Source organism: Pan paniscus, chromosome 4, assembly GCF_029289425.2.
Source record: "Pan paniscus chromosome 4, NHGRI_mPanPan1-v2.0_pri, whole genome shotgun sequence".
Lineage (NCBI taxonomy): Eukaryota > Metazoa > Chordata > Mammalia > Primates > Hominidae > Pan > Pan paniscus.
In genome coordinates, this window is record NC_073253.2 from 126,167,176 (window position 1) to 126,190,313 (window position 23,138).

Below are 23,138 nucleotides of genomic sequence, written 5' to 3' on the forward strand. Positions count from 1 at the left end.
CTGAATAATTTATAAAGAACAGAAGTTTATTGGGCTCATAGCTCTGGAGGCTAAGAAGTCCAAAAGCATGCCATTAGCATCTGGTGAGGATCATCCCATAGAAGAAGGCATCACACAGCAAGTGTGAGAGACAGAGAGGAAATAAGGTCAAATTCATCCTTCTATCATGAGCCCACTCCCACAGTAATGGCATTGATTCATTTGTGATGGTAGGGCCCTCATAACATAATCACCTCTTAAAAGTTTCCACCTCCCAACATTGCTGCATTGGGGATTAAGGTTCCAGCACATGAACTGTGGAGTGCATATTCAAACCACAGTAAATGGGGCCCTGTAAACTCTGAAGTCATTTGGCACAATGGCATAATTTGAGGCAGAGAGGAATTTTGTAAGTGGGATGCCCAAAGTGTTTTAGCCAACAGACAGTAGCCATATAATCAGCAATAATCATGTGGAAGAGTATGAACATCAAAGAGGTAGATTTTTTTTTCATGCAGGTGGAAAAATGAGGATTCAGAAATGACATTGGAAGCTAAAATGTGTGAACTTCACCAGGAAGATGAGATTGGTTTATGATGGTTTGACTTGGGAATTTTCAACTTAATGATGGTGCAAAAGCAATACTCATTCAATAGAAACTGTATTTTGAGTACCCCCACAACCATTCACTTGAGAAAGATACAAGAGGAAAGGTCCTCAAGAACTAGGTTTAAGTTGAAGCAATAATGGGACAAAGCATTACAGAAAGTAGAAGACACAGTGGTAAGCTTTGTTTACTATGGACAAGAGCCTCAGAGGGCCCCTGGAAAGGTTTTCAAGGGAAAAAATAAGCATGAGAAATGGTAATTATTGAGGAAGACCTGAGCAGTGGCATTCATCAGAAGCATTCTGCAGGGACCAAACAGGATCCTACAGGTGACAAGATCTTTTTAAATGAATTGGTTAGACTTTTCTGTACTGTTGGGGCTGAAAAGACAAAAATGAATAAATCAGATTCACACTTTTTAATATTTAATTAGAGGAAATTTGAAATGTTAATTAACAAATCAGCATGCAGATGATCCTTGACTTATAATTGGGTTACATCACCAAAAAAACCCATTGTAAGTTGAAAATACCAAAAAAGTTGAAAATGCATTTAACACACCTAACCTACCAAACATCATATCTTAGCCTAGCCTTCCTTAAACATTCTCAGAACACTTGCATTAGCCTACGTTTGGTCAAAATCATCATCTGAAACAAAGGATATTTTATAATAAAATTTTGAAGAACTCATGTAATTTGTTGAATACTGTGCTAAAAAATGAAAAAACAGAATGGTTGTGAGGGTACTTAAAATACAGTTTCTATTGAACGATATTGCTTTCACACCATCAAGTTGAAAATTCTCAAGTCAAACCATCATAAGTCATAGACCATCTCTATGCAATAATACTTGTTCAAAACTCCCACTCTACAACATCTCAATAAAACCCTAGAAACTTTCCTAATTAAATAATTCTATTGTTATACCTCAAAAGCACCAGAAATTACCTAGGTATATCCTATTAATGACAAGCATTAAATACTTTGCTTGCTGAATCCCTAGAGCTGTAAGGCAATGATTGTTTTTAGAAAATCACTTTAGATGTCTCACTTCCTTCCATTTAAAAAATTTGGTGTTTAGACTGCCTTTCAGCATACCTCACATCTGTTGAGAGGTCTTTGTGTTGTCCAGGACTTAGACTCATCTTGGTGTCCTAGACATCCTTTAAGGAAACTGAAGAAATCTGTCTGTCTGAAAGAGAAGTTGCCAAAGCCAACTTCAACTGTGGCTTAGCCTCAAATTCAAATTCAAAGAGTTTTCCAAACAGTAGAGTTGATGTTGCCAAGGCCAAACACTGAGTGTAAAATAAAAGAAAAATCCATAATGAGGGATACAAATGAAGATAAAATCATTGTGTCAGGAAAAATAAATAAGACAGTTATGGAGAGGAGTTGTGATAGGATCTGTTTCCTATTCAGATTCATTATTTTGCTGTCTCCACTCAAACAACACAAAGGTGAGAGATCTTTAAGCCTTGTGTAGCAGAGACAAATTTTTTAAAAAGTAAGAAGCAGTGCAGACATCTGTCTGCCAGGACAAGCAACTTCAGACCAGGGGAAACTCTTCAGCTCATTCAGACATTTGGAATAAATTACTGGCTGCCAGCTGGAAATAACTTCTTGGGAAGGATTTCCTGAGACACTAATATTATGCTCAGAAATTCAATGCCACCGAACAAAGAGAATACTGTTGTGGGGTTCTACCATGACTCTGGTGCACCTGGGCACTCTACTGGGATGCCAAGGCCCTTCCAGCCACCATTTGATGTTGCAGGGGTCTACCTCAGTGAGCATAATGAACTATTGCATTTGCACTTGGTTTAGAAGACACAAGGGGTTATCCATTAATAAACAACCTTACCATTGGCTGATCATGATTCACACTAAATCCAGAAGAATTTATAAAACAGTTATCTAATTCAGATTCCAGCCCATCTTCCAACTTCTTAAAAATGTACATGGATATGGATGTTCTGGAGTGGGATCATTCTTGCTATTCATTCAAAACTCAGGCCCTCAACTGGTACAAGTTCCTCGCTCTAGACTATAAGCCTTGCACATGACCACCACCTTCTCTAATGTCTGGTGAAACAAATACTTCCCAAAAGGGGATTCTCTCTCTCACTCCCTTCCAGTCCTGGCAGAGAGTTGTACCAAATTCACAGCATTTTTCATGTGAAAAAGTGTTTTACAAAACAATAACAAAAGATAGGTTTCGTATCTACATATATGTATATTTATATATGTATGTTTGTACACTTGCACACATATACATATATCTTTATATAATTCCACTAATTTGAAGGAAGACATGGTATGTAGTTAATATGGATTATTTGTGGGAAAAGGAGGGATGGGACAGCAAATTTCTGTGGGGGAAAAAGTAAGTCAAAACAAATAGTTTTTTTAGTGTATAAAAAAATCGTTAATCATTATCATGTGACTCATGCATGTAAATTATTCTATACCCATCAAATGGACCTTATCTTCAATGTCTTGGATGCAGACTTGCAAGATGCCCCTACACTGATGGTATCCTTGAATTAATGCAGCAATATGCTTTTGTTTATCTAGGGCCTTCTTTGATCCGTGATGTCTACTGAGTTTCATAAACGGCTTTAGTTATCTAATGCTACTTGGATGAGGATGTGGATGAAGCCAAAGGATCTTCAGGAACTGGCTTTTTTCCTGCTAGAAAACTCTATGTTCCATGCATACCTCCCAGATATGTAGCAGGAATGACCCTCTCCCGGAAGCACCTTGGCATCTTTAGGAGTTGTTTCTCTCAGGGTTCCTTCATAGTCTTCCAAGTACTGTACAAACATTTATCTAATTACACCAGCACTTCCAAAACTGTTTGGATCCCACTATTCCTCTTCATCAACCAATGAAACATAACCTCACTTTAGAAAAACCTTATGTAATGTATTCCAATGGGATGAACCTGAGGAAAGCTGCCTTACCTTCCTTAGCCAAATGTAACTGATGATACCCACTCCCTAAAATTAAACACAACACTAAAAGCTACCACTTCTCGCTCCTTGGCAATGGGTATCCTGAGCTCAAGTCATGGTGTCCCCAATCTTATTCCTTTCATTCAGTTCAGAATAACCCATATTTATCAGGTACACAAAAAGATTTTGAAATACCAATATATGTTTTCTTGATTCATAGATTAATGAAAATTCATCCTCTAAATAATGATCTTAAATTTTTATAGCATTACAATTCTATTCAGTGCTTCACATCTTTTGTACAATCTATGTCCCATTTATGGAGAGAGGAGGCCTTTCTCCTCTTGTTTAAATTAAGTTCTAGCCCCACCTTCATTCCCCACTTCTGGGTTGGGCAAATAAGAAGCTGTTTCCTTCTCCTCCTTCTATTTGTAGCTTCATGCTGGTACTTGGGTAATATATCAGGGGAGTAGATACACACTGCTCCTCAGTGTGCCTGTAGCAAAATTGGCTGACTACCTAGGAGAGGCTCACATTGTTCACAATGAACACACCTATTTCTATCTGGTCTGTAGAAATTTGAGCACACTATCTCAGATGTGTGCCTAATTAACTCACTCCCTCAGTTCCCTTTGGAAATTCCAATTCACAATATGCCCAAGATACAGAGTGATCTCTGACTTTAAAAATTATAGTATATTAGAATCCACTGTCCAATATTGCTTAGCACAACCCTACCTAGTGTAGCCTATGGCTCCACATGTCTCTTGGGAAATATCCTGATAATTCTGGATCATAATTCCAAGCAAAAGGTCCCAGATAGTTTTAGCAAGGCTTAATCTAACAGTACAGTGCCCTGAAGATACTGGCCTTAGAACCAAGCTCACTTTCCAAATGCCCCTAATTTTTCTGCAACCTTTTCAACATTAAACTATGATTCCCCAGGCACATGCAGTGCTCCATTAAATGTATATTTTTCTTATAATGGTTACAGAAATAAGCCCTTATTGCTGAAGAAAGCACTCTGAACTTGCTTAGGGACGTTTCTCTCCTAACGCCTCAAAAAATTCAGTTCTCACTCTCCAGTTTTTTTCACAGGATACTCATATTTCAACTTGACTCCACACATCTTCTACATTGACCACTAGGCCTTGAGCTCTGTCAAGGGACCCCATCTCTTCTATTCAATTCTGGATTTTTGCCAATTTTTAGGAGCCTCAGCCTTTTCTGGTTCTACTCAATCTAATTGTAATAACAGGAAGACTGTGGAAGGCCCTGCTGCTGTCAGTTTGCTGACAGAGCTTGGCTATATTTGACTTTCAACATTGGATTCATCCTTATTCACTTCTCCGTACAAGTTCCCTGGGCCATTTGTCTACTACCTTAAGTAGAACTTTTTTTTCTAATTTCAAAAAATTAGAAGTCTTTTATCTCACTTTGCTGGATAGTGAAAATATTGGCATGCATTTCCTAAAATTCACACAACTTTTTTTAACTTTTGCCAAACAGATGGTTGAAAAAGGGTACCCCACCGTTGTTATATTTTGTATTTTCATGATTATGAGTGAGAACAAGCATGATTTTTCCTGGCTGTTATGTTTATTTTTCAGTAAATGAATATATATCCATAGCCTTTGCCCATATTTCTATTGAGTTGTCATATTTCTTACTTTGAATTAGTGTATTGATTGTTGGCAAGGATACACAAAAACTAGAACAGGTACACACTGATTGTGAAAATATAAATTGCCCCATGTGCTTTGGAAAGCAATTTAGCTATACCTTCTAAACTTAAACATGAGTGTCTACCATGAGCCAGCAGTTCTATTCTTGGAATCTGTCTTGAAGAAAAATCTCCCTCATGTTCTTAAGGAGATACATAATGGATATTCATTACAGTAGTCTTTGGATAGCAAAACTATGGAAATGAATAAATTTCCAATTAATCAAAAAACATAGTTAAATAAATTATTTGTTCCACATTTGAAGACAAAAAATTGATATCTAGAATATATAAAGATAAAATAATTCATTAGATTATCTTTGAAAAAATCATAATCCTATACATAAAACTAAATCCCTCTTTTATTACCACTCCAAATCCTAGGTCTCTCTGAAGAGGCAACCACTATGTACCACGTTTGTAGCCTTTTTTCCACTTTTCTACTGGTTTTCTTTATTTCTCTTTTCTGGTTGTCTGTTTGAGCTGCTATAACAAAACATCATAGACTAAGTGGCTTATAAACAACACAAATGTATTTCTCACAGTTCTGAAAGCTGGGAAGTCCAAGATCAAGACAGATTTGATGTCTGCCAAGGGCCTACTTCCTGGACTGTCTTCTCATTGTAACTTCTCATGGTGAAAAAGGCAAGCTATCTGTTTGCAATTCCTTTAATAAGGCCACTAATCCCACTCACAAGGACTCCTCTGCCCTCATTACCCAATCACGTTCCAAAGGCTCTACATTCTAATACCTTCACCTTGTGGATTTTGAGAGGACACAGATATTCAGGCCATACCACTTCTCAACTTATAGAAATTTTATATACTCTTGATATGAATCCAATTTTAGTTTATATACATTGCAAACATTTTCTCCTATTGTGTTGCTTATTATGAAGAAGCTTCTAATTTTGACATCAAATTTATATTTATCAATCTTAATCACTCTTTTGTGCCTTGATTAATATGGCTTATGTTATTCTAAGTCATAATCATAGTCATATGTTTTCTATCATTACTTTTATACTTCAGGATTTTGATATAAAAATCCTTATCACACATAGAATTTCTGTGAATAGCATCTACTAGACATATAACCTGACTTCTTTCCTAATGAATAACCAATTTCCACAAAACTACTTGTTGAATACTTTATATTTTCTCCACTGATTTGAAATGCCAACTTTGCCATACAAATATGCCTGGGACATTTCTGCTGTTTTATCCTATCACCCTAATCCATTACATTTCTAAAAAAAAAAAAACAATTAACATCTCAAAACAAGCAGGAAAACATTGGCTAAAATTCAAAGCCCATTTGTTTCAAACACGATCTTAAATTAGTATTAGAATAATCTCTTATTCTGCATCATTCATAGTAGTTTCACTTCACTGAACTCAAACTGACACAATAGTTTTAATTAGGGTGTACTTTCTGGGATAATCCAGTTGTACAATGTATATTAGACTCTATCATGAGAAACATAAGGAGCCAATGACACTGGAGCACATAGTAAAAAGAGCAGCAGAATAAGGGAGACCAATTAATAAGAAGCTGTTGTTTCTGTTCTACAGATGAGAAAGCTAAGGTACAGGGAAGTTATGTAACTTGCCCAAAGTCATATAGTAAGAAGGTGGCACAGCATATATTTAGACATTAACAGTTGGAGTCCAGAACTTATGTACTTAACTACTACTAACATGACTTCCAAATGGAATGAAATTAAACATTTGTGAGTCCAGATTCATATTTTAGATGTCCCTAAATATTATTCAAAACACGTCTGTTTACCTATATTTTCCTACTTAGCTTTATAGGAACAACCAAGCAATTTCTGCATGACTACAATTTTAAATGTCATAGAACTTTATGTATTACCCAAATTATTATGAGACATAGATAATAGAACAAATTAATAATGAAGAAAATTATTCCACTTCCAATATTAAGCAGATTATCCACTTACAATGATGTTACAATTACAAAGTAATATTTTTATGTAATGATTAGCACATATCTAATACCTATGGAATAATAACCTTGTCTTATGACAACTGAGATACCGAAGCTACATGTTAGAAAATATGTATTTAGTTATTAGCATGGTTCCTATCAAATTCTTGGTAACTGGGATATAGTAGCCGTGATCACTACAAATAAAGTCACTCTAAAAGATAAGCAAAGTAAGCATGGCATATGCTGTTCTTAAAGACAAAAACTGTAAAAGAAAACTAAAGTTGAAAAGCATTAGCCTTTCTTGAATCACACTTAGTTTTGGAATGTTCTCAAGGTTCTAAAACATCTACAGCAAAGAAGAGCAGAAGCAAAACAATATATAATTAGATTCTGTGTGATTGGATAGTAAAAAGATATAAATGTCTTTCAACTGTAAATTCCTAAAGGGGAAAGAATGCAGCTGAAGAAAGTTTCAGAAAAATATAGTTCTGGTATCAGACTATGTCCTATAATCTTTGTTTTAACCTCCATTTATAACAGAGAGAATTATGGAAACATTTTTAATATAATCAATATGATCAGGTTCAATGGACTCTGGAATAAGGAAAGGGTTTTCATAATACTAAGAAACTATTTTAGTACCCCAAATAACTTCCTAGATTTGCACAAATCAAAATAAGCCTATAAGTCTCTAGTGTACTTAGGCAATCGTGATTCCATAATGAAGGGATCTGAAGCATCAGGTGGCCAATGCTTAATGTACAATCCTTTTGTTTTTTGAGATGGAGTCTCGTTTGTCACACAGGCTGGAGTGCAGTGGGGCAACCTTGGCTTACTGCAAACTCTGCCTCCCCGGTTCAAGCAATTTTTGTGCTTCAGCCTCCTTAGTAGCTGGAATTACAGGTACACATCACCACCCCAGCTAATTTTTGTATTTTTAGTAGAGACAGGGTTTCACCATGTTGGCCAGTCTCGAACTCCTGACCTCAAGTGATCTGCCCACCTCGGCCTCCCAAATGCTAGGATTATAGGCATGAGCCACTGTGCCTAGCCTTAATGTACAATCCTTGAGTACTGCAATGATCAGAAAATGAAGTGTAGTCATCAGAACTGTCTTTTAAACACAAGAAAAGATCGGAAGATAGTCAAAATCTTCAAGTAATTTGAAAACATGGTAAAAATGTGAATGCTTTGGGTGGTGGGAGCAACCAACACCTTCTCAACCATGCCAATGATTCTTCATTGAATAAGAATTCTGTTGGTTTCCATGAAAAATATAAATACTAATATTCCCATTTTATTAACGAAGGACCTAAAAGCTCAAATGACCTACTTAAGGTCAGGCAATGAGTCAAAACTAGAAATAGATACTATATCTGCTGGCACTACTCCTTAAATGAGGAAACAAAAATATCATTTTGAGTTCATTGAAACTTTACTGCTATAAAATTGAAAAAAAATCAAAGAGTATGATTTCAAAAAAAGACAATATATATTTTATAGTATGTATAGATTTGTCTTTTGCCATTTTAACTTCAAGGAATATGGCCTTAATTTAGGTTGGAAAGTTTTTCTGAAAGCAGCAGCAACAATTTTCCACCTGGGCAAGTAAATACGCCACGGAGTCACCATTCGTCTCAGTCATTCTTTTCCACAGTAAGTGGACATGAAAGAACTAAATGAATATTAAACAAAGCTTGCCATATTCAGTAAATCTCCCCAGGACCTTGAAGACAGATTGAAATAAAGTACTGTCCAGATTCATTTTCTGCATTAACCAACATAAAATAATTAAATAGCAAAACTCCAGGAGGCCCATAGGCCATTATTAACAGATCTGTAGAAATGGAGAGGAAAATATTTGGTAGTGGAGACAGGACTTAACTGCAGGGTAAATTACTTGTGAGTACTGGAGGAGAATCTTTCAAACAGCCCTTCATTCAGCTCAAAAGTTTATTCTTCTTTGTAAAAATAGAATGGTGTGGTGGGTGAGTCCATCCTGCTCCAGAAGTACAGAAGGGAGCATTTTGTCATAGTTGGGCATCAGCAGTCATAACTGTAGCATTGCACAATCTGAGCAAGAACTAATGGAAATAGAAATAAGCAGAGCTGTAGATGTAAACCTGATAAAGATTCTGTGCTGAATGCTGAACTTTAAGGAATTACTAGTATAAAGAGAAAAAATTCTTCCAATGACCATATCAGCCCTGATGAGAGTGACCAACTGTGACAAACACAAAATTAGGGTACATCTTGGCTCACAGCAATGCCAACACCACCATATTTGTGCTGTTCCACTACTCTGCTGCCCATGACTGGTGAAAATAGAGGTTAAAAACACTAGAAAAAAGTCGGATGAGTCCATGCCTTTCTCCTGAGAATCTGGAGTTCAAACAGAAAGACATGGGGCCCCATGGGGACATGGGCTGACTCATAAAAAGAGCAGCACCCTAACATTGGTTCCATGTAGTTCAGTTACTATAGTCCCAGACCCAGCCTTTGTCTCTGCCTCTGAAAACCATACCTTGGTTTGGGGCATGGCCTTTTTTTTTTTTTTTTTTTTTTGGTTTGTGTAGCTACCTCCATTTTTGGCTTGAATTACCCAGAGTCATTTTTTTCTATTGGTTGCAATAAAGCAAGCCTTGCCCAATATAGCTCTACAGTATAAATGTCATGGAATGACGTGAGATATGATTGGGTGTGAGCCACAGAAACGACTGAGCAAATGATGCTAAATGAAATGCCCCACTCCAACCGCAAAGTCCCAAATAGAAGTAGGGAACAAACATTAGTCTTGCTCACTCCTAATTAGGAGATAATTGGTAATGAACCAAAAGGCACATAGAAGGTACATTTATATGTAGTTTTTTTGTGTTTGTGCTTAAGTTAATGATTTACAAATTTTATGTACTTTATACTAGAGTTTTGGTCTAGTTCTTCTCGAAGAGTTAATGAAATTTATCCTTCAATGCTTAGAGAGTCCAGATCAAAATGATGCCTAAAACAGACATTGCTATTTGGAGTGTCTATAGTCATGCAGATAATACAGATGTAAAATAAATTAGGTGAGTCTAATGATGAAGACCATGGGGGAGAAGACACAATGAAATGAGATTATGCATTTATTTTAAAACACTCTGAACAGATGGTGATCCTCTTTAACACAAGTGATATGTGGACCCCAAGAGGGCAATGATCTAGTGAATATATATTTGCAAGATAGTTTTCTTAGACATGTGCACCAGTTCAATGTATATTATGCTGGCAAAATACATTTTCAAAACTTACCTTAAGTTTTGAAGGTAAGTTACAAGGATATCAGCCATTCTGTGCAATCATGCTTTCCATAAGTTTTATGGTAAAGCTGACTATTTCATTGCAAGACACAGAATAAAAGTGGAATCGGACTCTTGGAATCCATTAGAAAAATAGTATCAGCACTGTGAAACTGGAACTCATCAAAATTTGTATTTAAGAAATGTCTAGGGTTTTTTCTTAGAGCTTTTATATATTTGTTTTCAATTAACTTTTCCATATAATTGCTGATATATATGCAATATAACTATAGAGGCTTGCTACTTCCCTATGGTTTATATTCTGTAATATACATAGAATTAATTGTCTTGGGTCCTAATTTTGTTTAACTCATATTCTGAATTATTGACATTGCTAAAGTGCAGTTATTGTTCATTTTGGAGAATCTTAGCTAAAAATGTTTCATTATGATAAAGCTTTAATACATAATGTACATAATGATTTTTAATAACCTCAATAAGACCAGAAAAGATTAGAAAAGATCTATAACTGTTTAATTCAACCAAATGGAGATATTATGTTTTGTTTATTGCTCAAATTTTATTTCTTGACAAGATAATTAAAAAATAACTTTTATCTTGCTAATTGTTTAGTGAAATAAATAATATTTCATTTTTTCGGAAAACCTTGTATAATACTAAAGAACAACATTACAAATCATATTTATAAAAACCAAAATGTTGTAACAGTCTGTGAAATGTGGGATGTGATAGGCATATTGTTCAGTTGATGAACTCATCAATGGAAATGCATTTGATAACAGGCATAGTTATTGTTCAAAGATTAATGAAGAAAGTTAAAAATAAAGCCCCACACATTCCTTTCTTCTGATATTTTAATGTAAAAAAGGAGAGAACACAGTTGGGACACTATTGTGTACTTTTTTACCCAAAGATGATGCAGTCATTACTCACGACATTTAACAAATTAAAATTTTAATAATTTACATAATAACCATATTCAGATTTTTCAAAGACCTTTCACATACATCTCACATTGGATACTAAGAAATAAACAATGACTTTCAATAAGTAGTATTTCCACTTTAAAATGAGGAATTTGAAGTTTAAATTATTTAATGTTCTTACCCAAGACTGTGACCAGTAAGTCTTGGGTAAGAACTTATACCCAACTTATACCAGCTGGGATTTATACCTTTCTTTTCTGGCTCTAAAATTCTGTTTTCTTCACTATGTCACATATAGTGTTGCCACAGACAAAAACTTTTTTTTTAACTATCCTTTTGTAATTTCCTTCAAAATCAAGTTATGAGCCGTGAAAGAAGCCTATCTCATTACTATATACCAAAGGTCTCAGATTTTTGTGACAAGTAACTATTTTTCATTTCCAAGAAAACTTCACATTATAAAGATAGGTACACTATTAGTGACAAAAAAATTCCACAGTTGTAGGGAAAGGTAACTCACTCTTTTCATCTAGTGATCCAGTCATTATTTCAATGAGTATTTTTTTTTTTTGCCTACTCTGAACACAATATTGCATATAATGGTGAGAATTTAGTAGTGAACAAGACAAAACTATCTCACTGAGCTTACAATGAGTGCAATGGCAGAGTGGAACAAAAATAAGCAATTAAATAAATTCTGATAAGTAATCTGAAGAGGTAATACTGTTTCTAGATGATAATATTGGAAATGTTTTCAAACTATGGAAAGAATAACTGTGCTGTCATCCCAGCCATATAAAATATAAGAAAAGAACAGTGTCGAGTCACATAGACATTGAAGCTGCACTCTTTGGACTTCAATATCCTGATTCTTAGCTGGGTGACTTTGGAGAAGTTGCTTAATTTTACAAAACCTCCATGTCTTCTCATGGGGATACCTCAAAAGCATAACCAGGTGGAAAATGCATTGAGAGGAGATCAATGCATTCAAAAAGATCCATAAAATTCATCTGTGGGAAGTGGGGAAGAACCAGCAAGCCTGGAGTTGCCTGGTCCTCCAATCATCCTAGAATGTAGTTGCTTAGCCAACAGAAGTTGAGAGTGGAAGTTCTGTCCTCTCTCACAGAAAGATAACGCAAAGTGTTACAGAGGAATGACAAAAAGAAATGGAAAAAAGACTCACTGAATGTCAGAGACAGTTGGGGAAATTTGGCAACCGCTGAGCCATAAAAGTTTCAAGAGATTAAGGAGAAAGACATTTAAGGACATTCTACTCTGTTTAATTAGCTGTATTCCTGTTAATATTCATCTCTGAGAGATCTAAGTAAAACTTGAGTGTTGTGTTTAATTACATTTGTTGGCTGGACAATGTTTATTTGGAAGTTACACAATGTAGAAACTGAACCACATCGTATCATACAAGTTGGTGATACACCCGGGTTGATGTTATAAGATGATTAGCATAGTGCTTCTCACAAAATAAGCACTCAAAAATTAAATGGTATTGTCATTATTCACAATGTATTTCAAATTTATGAAACTTAGAAACTCCTATTTTTATTATTTTTGTCAAAAGACAGAAGAAACTATCTGCACAAATTCTAAGAAAAGCTACAACACATGAACATCAAAGCTCTTTGCTTTCTATAGCTGAAACAAAGAGAAAAAATAAGTAGATTGCACAGGTTTAATTGTCTAATACAACAAAATAAGTGTGTAGAAGAATAAATGTATTTACCTGGTTCTGATTGCTGAAAGAAATTAGTCATAAGTCCTCCTTTACATAAGGACTAAACAACATAATGCATAATATCCTTGACAAAAGTTCTACTTGCAAAAAAGTGCAGAGATGCTTCACATACAGCTATTTATCATACCTCTCCCTTTGAAAGCTTTGAGAGCATAATAGGTTTTCTGAAAAGGCAATTCCTCTGGAATATAACTTTCTGGTGATTTGCCTCATCACTGAGATAGATCCTGGGAACATTTTGACCAGTGAGCCTAAACCAGACCTACTGATTCAGAATCTCCAGGGTTGAGGCCCAGTATTACATATTTTTAGAGTTCCCAAGAGACTCTAACTACCAAACAGTATCGGTGAGACTGCTAGTGGCTCCCCTCAGATCCATTCTCTCCTTTGCACTTGTAGGAATAGAACCCTTGATTTCTGCTGCACACCTGGCTACCCAGAATAAGAACTAAATTTCTCAGCCCTGTATTTTGTTGCACATCACCATGTGACTAAATTTTATGCAACAGACTGTAATAAGGAATGATGCCTACCCCCTCTGAACTTGTTGTTACAGGAGAAGCCATGCCAGTTCCTCCCTCCCTCATCCTACTGCTGCTTGACTGATGGTATAAAACCTGGAGCTCTGTCATTTACCATGAAGAAGGAAATAATAAGAAAGGAAAACAGAGAGAAAATTATGAATGGCACCTGGTCTCTGGATAAGATCATCCAGATTCTCATGGACATCCCTGGATTGTAAAAGTAGAATCACATTCTTCACATAAAGAGGATGCTTCTCTGGTCTGCCGGAACAGTACTGGCCATTTTATCTAAAATCTGTACATAACCTTAGAAAGAGGAATGTTATCACCCATACCTGACTTAGAATTTTAAATACAAGAATATCCTCTATTAGAAAATTCTTACTGTCTATTTGAACTCCCATAGCATATCTTTATGAAAGTTGTGAAAGTGTCTTAAAAGGTTCAGATCAAGGTTGAGATTAGGTGACTTGACCCCAGACTATGTATTTCTATTAAACCAAATGGAATAGAAAGCCAAAATGCAATAAATGTCAAGAGAAATTTTAAACCACATTTGAGTAGTTTACTATTCAGTAAAGAGATTAAAATTTAAAATTAGTGGCTCTCTCTCTCTCTCTCTCCTGCTCTCTCTCTCTCCCTCCCTCCCTCTGTCTCCTTTCCTCCCCTCTGTTTCTGTGTATTAATGCATCACTCCTATAATTTATAAAGAAAAAAAGCCAACACTTATGGAATATATTTGAAAGGATACTTGGAAAATCTTGTCTCACCAGCCTAGGCGAAATCTTGGCTATTTTCTACAGGACAATACCATCTTCATCTGGAAATGGATGGATTTAATATGAGAAAATGATGCCTCAAAATATGGCCATTCCATTTCTAAGAGGTAATTTATATTAGTTACACATGGAAGGGGAAAAGTTTGGGTTATTTTTCAAAATTTTTTAAGTCTTGAGAAATTTGACATGTTTTTTACCTTCTAATGCTTCTATGAGTAAAAGAGGTATCCCAAACTAGAAACAAAAAGTCATCACTGGATGTCACCATTGTCAATTCTTTTAGGTATGAATGAGGGAGACTGGATAGCAGTGAAGACTGGACCTCAATATATTTGTTTCTAGCACTAACATTCATGATTCCATGATTCAGCTGAAAGTATAAATTCGAATATGTTTCTTTTAAACTCAAAACAGATGAACAAAAGTAGTCTCATGACATCCCACCAGCCATCATTAAGCTGAATCTTGCACATGGGAAGAACAGGTAGTTGTTTAGCTTCCAAGCCCATCTTCACAAAAGTAGGAGTTGAACTGATGCACGGGAATTGAACTCATTGTAATTCTTAGGTAGGACAAAAAATGGACCACTCCAGCCTGTGGAAGGTCAGGCATACAACACACAAGATAGTGCCTACAAAGACTTGATATTCACAATGAAAACCAAGTTAATTTTCAGGCCTCATGGCAGTGTCCCCTTAGTATTATTTTTGGTCAGATGTCCTCTAACATAAACCTAAAATTATTTTATAAATTGCTTTTTTGTGAACTTACAAAGAAATAATTTTATTCTAGGTATCAAAGATGTGTATGTGATTTAGCTTACATATTTGAGGAAAACATAGACACTTCATTCAAGGCCTTTCCTTTTTCCTTTTATATTGAAATTTTAACTTTACTTATGAACTCTCAAAAGCTACATTTAATTATTTCTGGTTTTTTGGATTTTTTTGGCCACTCAAGTTTCTCTTTGGCAGGTGGAAATGAAAAAATCTATATCCTATTAAATACTTAAATAGCTAACAAATCGGTGTGGAGAGAGGTGAAATGAAAGAGAGAGCCCAGTTCCAGGGACTCTGCCATGTAAGTTTCCTACTCCCAGAATAAGGACAAAATAGGAAATGCATTTCAAATTGACTGTCAAGGTTCAGAAAGTGTGGTGGAGACAGATGTAGTGTAACTCATTTAATATTTACTCAACAGGACAAGTCAAATAATAATTTTTCTGATTAAATTGTAATTTGAAAAATCATTAAAAATAATTTACCATTAATACCAACTACAGAGAGCTTTTATTTTTTCCATGAAACATTGTCAATTGCCTTGGCATTGGCAGCTCTCACCGTGCAAAAAAAGAAAGGAAAAGAAAAGAAAAAAGTAGTCTTGGAAATGGAGTACCTGTAAAGCCAATCCCAGAGCTATTGGAAATAACTGGGGGTTCACAGGGGAGAGAAGAGAAAGTGAAGGGGGAATAGCGCTTTATAAAACCAAGTCAAGCTCACTAAGCTTGACTCCAACAACTCATAAAACAGTTGCCCAACTGATCATTTGATCTACTTCTCTAAAATCTATTAATTATTTCTCAGACTCACTTTCCATTCCTACTTTCTCTAGATGTCCAGCTTTAGCATTTGCACACTTGAAATGTTTCTTACAATGTCTCTTGGGTAGTCTCTTACAAAAAGAGTAAAGTTAATCCAGAATGTTTAACCTAATTTCTTTGAGCAACTAGAAGCAAACAGAATTACTTTACTGTGCTGGGTTTGTAATGCCTAGAAAAAGATAGCTAAGCCAAAATCTGACATTTAATTAGTGAAAAATGTCACTTTAAGGAAAATTAAACACAGCCCATGGAGTACTGACCCAGAACCTAGGCAAACGGACTTCTACCCTGATTTTGCCACTCCTTCATTACTACTCAGCAAAAATCACTTTATTTATTTAGGCTTAAGCCTCCTCATCTTGGGAAGAAATACTTACTAAAACAAGTATTTCTTAAAGTTGCTTCTACTATAAAATTCTACAAAATAAAAGTAGTTTATTGATTATTAGAAGTGCTTGTGTGTTTATCAAATAGCTTGATTTTGATACCTCATCAATAAAATTAATCCTAGTACCTTACACTAAAAAGAGCACTTGGATATTCAAATGTTGTAGTGTGGACATTCTTTGCCACCTCCTCAGTGGGAATCAGGGGTTCACCCCAACCTTTTTCATGACTCTAACATCTAAATGTTCTTGAACATAGGGTCTTGTAAACTTCTTCCCAAAAATAAATATTTTGATGAATGGGCTTGACCTTCCCAAGATCCCAGCATATTTCAAAATTTCAAAATAAATAAACATTAATACATTACCTCATTATGATAGTAATGTTTGCTCTGAGAAATTCAGAAAAACAAAAAACTAGGAAGTGAGAACAGTTTTTTCACAATTTTATGACTCAGAGATCCTATTTGCTATTGTTTACCCCCTCACAATCTTGTAGATGTGTACAAATTAGTTGTGATTTCTGGTTATATTAGTCTGTTTTCACATTGCTAGAAAGATACTACCCAAGACTAGGTAATTTATAAAGGAAAGAGTTTTAATTGACTCATAGTTCTGCGTAACTGGGGAGGCCTCAGGAAACTTATAATCATGGCAAAAGGCAAAGCAGGCACCTTCTTCACAAGGCAGCAGGGGAGAGAAGAGAAAGTGAAGGGGGAACAGCACTTTATAAAACCATCAAATCTCATGAGAACTCACTCCCTATCATTAGAACAGGATTGGGGAAACCACCCCCATGATCCAATCACCTCCCACCAAGTCCCTCCCTAGATACGTGGGGATTACAATTCAAGATGAGATTTGGGTGGGGACACAGAGCAAAACCATAGCATTCCACCCATGGCCCCTCCCAAATGCCATGTCCTCACATTTCAAAACACAATCATACCCTCCCAACAGTCTCCCAAAGTTTTTACTTATTCCAGCATTAATCCAAAAGTTCAAGTCCAATGTCTCATCTCAGACAAAGCAAGTCCCTTCTGCCTAGGAGCTTGTAAAATCAAAAGCAAGTTAGTTACTTCCAAGATACAATGGAGGTACAGGCATTGAATAAGTGCTCCCATTTCAAACGGGAGAAATTGGCCAGAATAAAGGGGCCATCCAAGTCCAAAATCCAGCAGGGCAGTCATTAAATCTTAAAGCTCCAAAATAATCTCCTTTGACACCATGTCTCACATCTAGGGCACACTGATGCAAAGGGTAGGCTGCCATGGCCTTGGGCAGCTCTACCTCTGTGACTTTGCAGGGTTCAGCCCCTGCAGCTGCTTTCATGAGCTGGCATTGAGTACCTGTGACTTTTCCAGGTATACAGTGCAATCTGTCAGTGGATCTGCTATTCTGGGGTCTGGAGGATGGTGGCCCTCCTCTCACAGCTCTTCTAGGCAGTGCCCCACCAAGGATTCTGTGTGGGGACTTCAACCCCACATTTCCCTTCTGCACTGCACTAGCAGAGGTTCTCCATGAGGACTCTGCCCCTGCAGCAGACTTCTGCCTGGACATCCAGGCATTTCCACACATCCTCCAAAATCTAGGTGGAGGCTCCCAAAACTCAATTCTTGAACTCTGCATCCACAGGCCAAACACCACATGGAAGCCACCAAGTCTTGGGTTTGCACCTTCTGAAGCAGTAGCCTGAGCTGCACCCTGGCTACTTTTAGCCACAGCTAAAGCTGGAGTGGCTGGGACACAGGGCACCAAGTCCCGAGGCTGCACACAGCACATGTGCCCAAGGTCCTGCCCCCATTTTTTCCTCCTAGACCTCCAAGTCTGTGATGAGAGGGGCTGCCATGAAGGTCTCTGACATGCCCTGGAAACATTTTCCCCATTGTTTTGGTGATTAACATTCAGCTCCTCATTATTTATGCAAATTTCTGTAGCTGGCTTGGATTTCTCCCGAGAAAATGAGGTTTTCTTTTCTACTGCATAGTCAGGCTGCAAATTTTCCAAACGTTTATGTTCTGCTTCCCTTTTAAACATAAGTTTCAATTCCAGATCATCTCTCTCTGAAGTTCAAAGTTTCATAGATTTCTAGAGCAGGGGCAAAATGCCACCAGTCTCTTTGCTAAAACATAGCAAGAGTGACCTTTGCTCCAGTTCCCAAGAAGTTTCTTATCTTCATCTGAGACCCACCTCAACCTGGACTTCATTGTCCATATCACTATCAACATCTTGGTCAAAACCATTAACAAGTCTCTGGGAAGTTCCAAACTTTGCCACATCTTCCTGTCTTCTTCTGGACCCTCCAGACTGTTCCAACCTCTGCCTGTTACCCAGTTCCAAAGTTGCTTCCACATTTTCAGGTTATCTTTATAGCAGCACCCCAATCTCTGTGGTACCAATTTACTGTATTAGTCCATTTCCACAATGCTATAAAGATACTACCTGAGACTGTGTAATTTATAAACAAAGGAGGTTTAATTGACTCACAGTTCCACATGGCTGGGGAGGCCTCAGAAAACTTATAATCATGGCAGAAGGGGAAGCAGGAACATCTTACATGGCAGCAGACAAGAGAAAACATGTGAAGAAGGAACTGTCAAACACTTATAAAACCATCTCGTGAGAACTCACTCTTTATCATGAGAACAGCAATGGGGAAATATGCCCCCGTGATCCAATCACCTCTCCCCACGTTCCTCCCTTGACATGTGGGGATTATGATTCAAGGTGAGATTTTGGTGAGGACACAGAGCCAAACCATATCACTGGTAAACTCGAAATGTTATAATACTGATTATAAACGTCACATTTCTTTATTGTAAGAATAATATAGACATATTGTATATGGCTTAAAAAGCAAGGGGGAAATTCAAAGAAAAAAATAAAAACATCTAAAACCTTATTTAAGAAGATAAACAATTGTCTGCAGAGGAACAGGAAAAGCTCTAGAAAGGGGGTTCATTCTGATCATGTTTAGCCATTGGCATCCTGATCCCATGCATTGATTACTGTGTGGGAGGAGGGATCATGATCATCATCATGGGCCCACAGATGAGACAGTTCAGCTATGCAGACCTAGCTTCCAGATGTTTGTAGAACACGAGTCATATTTAAGCATTTATTTTAAAAATTCATGTCTCCTGTCTGTACTTAAGCCCTATCTTCACTTTCACACAGCTGAATATTTGTAATTATCTTCTATGTTTGGCATTCAGCTGCAAAACAATAAAAACACAGGATACACATAAAAAGATGACAGGCATTGGACACACTGGCCTATTTTTAACCATTGTATGTCTGTATGCATATAGTTTACAAAGCGTGTATTATACTCCATATAATGACCCAACATGGGGTGTTGGAGCTGAGGCTCCTAAAAGGGCTGTAACGTCAGCTCTACTAACTAATACCATTTGCAATTTTTAGGAAGATGATGTAAATAAAGTTCCTAACTGATGGATAATTTGTCCTCTCAATAGTCATGTCCACACCTGTGTCAGACTTTGACTACCACTTGTTTCAGCAATTCTACAACCACCCACACATTTGGCACCTCCATAGAAGAACTGATGGACCTTAGTATAGATTTGCACTCTTGGCAAATATTTTTTACAACAACACAGCAAGGCTACACAGCCAAATCGACAAGGCATAGAACACAGCAGACAGAGTCTGGTTACATTCACATGCAGGCTTCCTATGCTCTCCCAGAAAGGGCCACACAGAGCTCACTGCCCCTCCAACAGTGAAATACAGCAACATATGTATAATGTTTCTGCCAGTAAAGCCACTGTAGGACTCAGATCTCAAGGTTTTTATAGGGGACTGGTCATATAGGCACTCTCTGCATAGCCACAACTACTAAAATTCTAGACTCCCAGATTGAAAGCAGGTAGGTGGTCATCCTAAATCTTATTATCTAGGCAGACTGGTAGAGAGGCCTTACCAGCACCATGAACATTTAAAGGTCAAGTTTCCAGATGCCAGTTCTGCCTTTTGCTGGCAGTTTTACTTGACCTCTTTTAGATTCCATTTTCTCACTCATTAATTGGGTGATATAACAAGGAATATAGTTGTGAGACCCCAGTCCTCATGGAGTACGTAGTACAATGCCCAACACATAGCATCTTATGCTAGCCATTATCATTACAGAGTTGAACAAAATTATATTAAATATTACTTTTAATAAATCAATGTTGCAAAACATTTAATATGAGTTTTAAAGATACTGAGAAGAAATGCGCAAGCTCCTTTGGTAATAAAAATAGGTATTATGTTGATTTATGCAACTCTATTTGTCTGCAGTTTTAGTGGGGGTTTTTTTGGAATAAGGTACTTTATTTAACAAAGGCCCTATAACTGTATCCCCACTATTTGAAGGGTATAAACATTATGAGCAAGTATTGGAAAAGAGCAACATAGGTAAGTGACTTAAATGATCCTCACATTTTCAAGAGATTTCATTTGAATCATGGTGTGAAGGTTTGCTTTTCCTAATACTGGGAAAGTAAAAGCAGCAGAATAAAAATGAGCTGAGTAGTTCTGCAAGGTCAGACTGCACCCCTGTACTCATTGGTGTCATAAATGAGAAAACATGTCTTTTGCTTATTGAATACTTTAATGTGTCAGTTAATTGGCTTTATGCTTTTATTTCATTTAACCCTCACAACAACCATGTGAATTAGGTATCATTATCTGTACAGATGACAGAACTGTGACCCAGGAAATCTAGATAGCATGTCTAAGGTAGCCCCAGTAAGAACAGGTCTAGGAATTCAAACTTGGAAATGTCCAGCTGTGGCCAGGACTCTTGACCACTTTGTCATACTGCTTATCTGGACCTAAAAGAGCTTTGCATGTCCAAAAGTTCACCCATGCTAATCATTCTTTCACGTCGCCTTTACTTGACTCAAAACATTCAAACTGCTGGACACAGAGGAAAGCAGATTCTTATTAACCCAGAATGTAAAAGTTATTCAAAGGTTATTTAATTATTATTCTGCTTTTCAATTGACTTCCCCCAAAATAACTTCATACAGATGTGAGATTTTTTAATGCCCTTGCTGCAGCTAGTTTTATATAAAAAGATTTGAGGTGATCTATTAGGAAGCAAAAATTTTAAACAAACAAAAGATATAAAACACATGCATTTGGGAACCCAGAAAGACCATTTTATCTAGACTTCCTTTTTCTAGAGAAAGTACATTCTTTGCATTGTTCTCTCCAGAAGTTTTGCCTTGATGCTATATTCAAGGTGCACAAAACACACACACACACACACACACACACACACACACACACATAGTTTAAAAACAAAGAATGCAGGAAATTCAAAGCAGCATAGTCAAAAGCCCCAGGGAACTTTCAGTAAGCCAATGCATTCCATGACTACATTTCTGGGTTTTAACAGGAGAAAATGCACAGGACCTAAACCCCTGAGATCAGTGTCTCCATTTCAAGGTCACTTGTGTAATGCAGAAAAACATCACCCTGTTTTAAACAGTGAAGAAGGAAAAGCAGGACTCAGCATCTCGGGTATGGAATAGCAGCAACCAAAGAATCTGTTTTCCAAAAATTAAAAACAGGAGCATAAACCATGCAGAGAAGTTACAATCTCATATAACTACAACAGTACATCTGGTCTGTGACTTCAAGAAGCTAAACTAATTTCTGACTTAAGGGAAGTATTGACATATTTTTCAAGCTCTGCACTACACATAGGAACCCATGGGAGCTGAACCATGGAAAATGTTCCAGAAGCTACTAGTTTTAAATAAAAGCATCCTAAGAGGCTCCAGGGAGATTTTGGAACTTTTTTTTAAGTGATTAAGTGCTATCAATGTCACATCACAGAAAAATTTTGGGGAAAAAGCCTCTAACATGGTCTTACCCCTTACTGTGTTGCTCACTTTTGATTTCTCTTTAGATTATCACCAAAGAATAGTTTTCTAATTAGTAAGAGAGTGCAGGGCTCAAGAATAAATTCTAAAATGTTTGGACCACGTATTAGTTCGTTTTCACACTGATGATAAAGACACCCAAAACTGGGAACAAAAAGAGGTTTAATTGGACTTACAGTTCCACATGGCTGGGGAGGCCTCAGAACCATGGTGGGAGGCAAAAGGCACCTCTTATGTGGCGGCAGCAAGAGAAGAATGAGGAAGAAGCAAAGTGGAAACCCCTGATAAACCCATCAGATCTCATGAGACTTATTCACTGTCATGAGAATAGCACAGGAAAGACCAGCCCCCATGATTCAATTACCTCCCCCTGGGTCCCTCCCACAAAAGGTGAGAATTCTGGGAGATACAATTCAAGTTGAGATTTGGGTGGGGACACAGCCAAACCATATCAGGCCAAGAGAAAAAATAGATGATCAGATAGATAGATAAATAGAAATATAGACATAAATATAGCTAACACATTCTTCATTACAGTTGAAGATAAGGACATCCTTCATGTAATATTTATTTCCCTTCAGAGAAAAGTATATTTAATTTTTAACTCCATAGAGCTGCTACAATCGTTTTTTAACCCATGCCCAAAATCAAGAACTGTACTTATCTATGGCCTTAGGCAACCAGCCACTGCCAGATGTGTATAAATGTCCAGACACATAGGAAAACAGGGCCAAAATGGAGAAGCCTTCAGATGA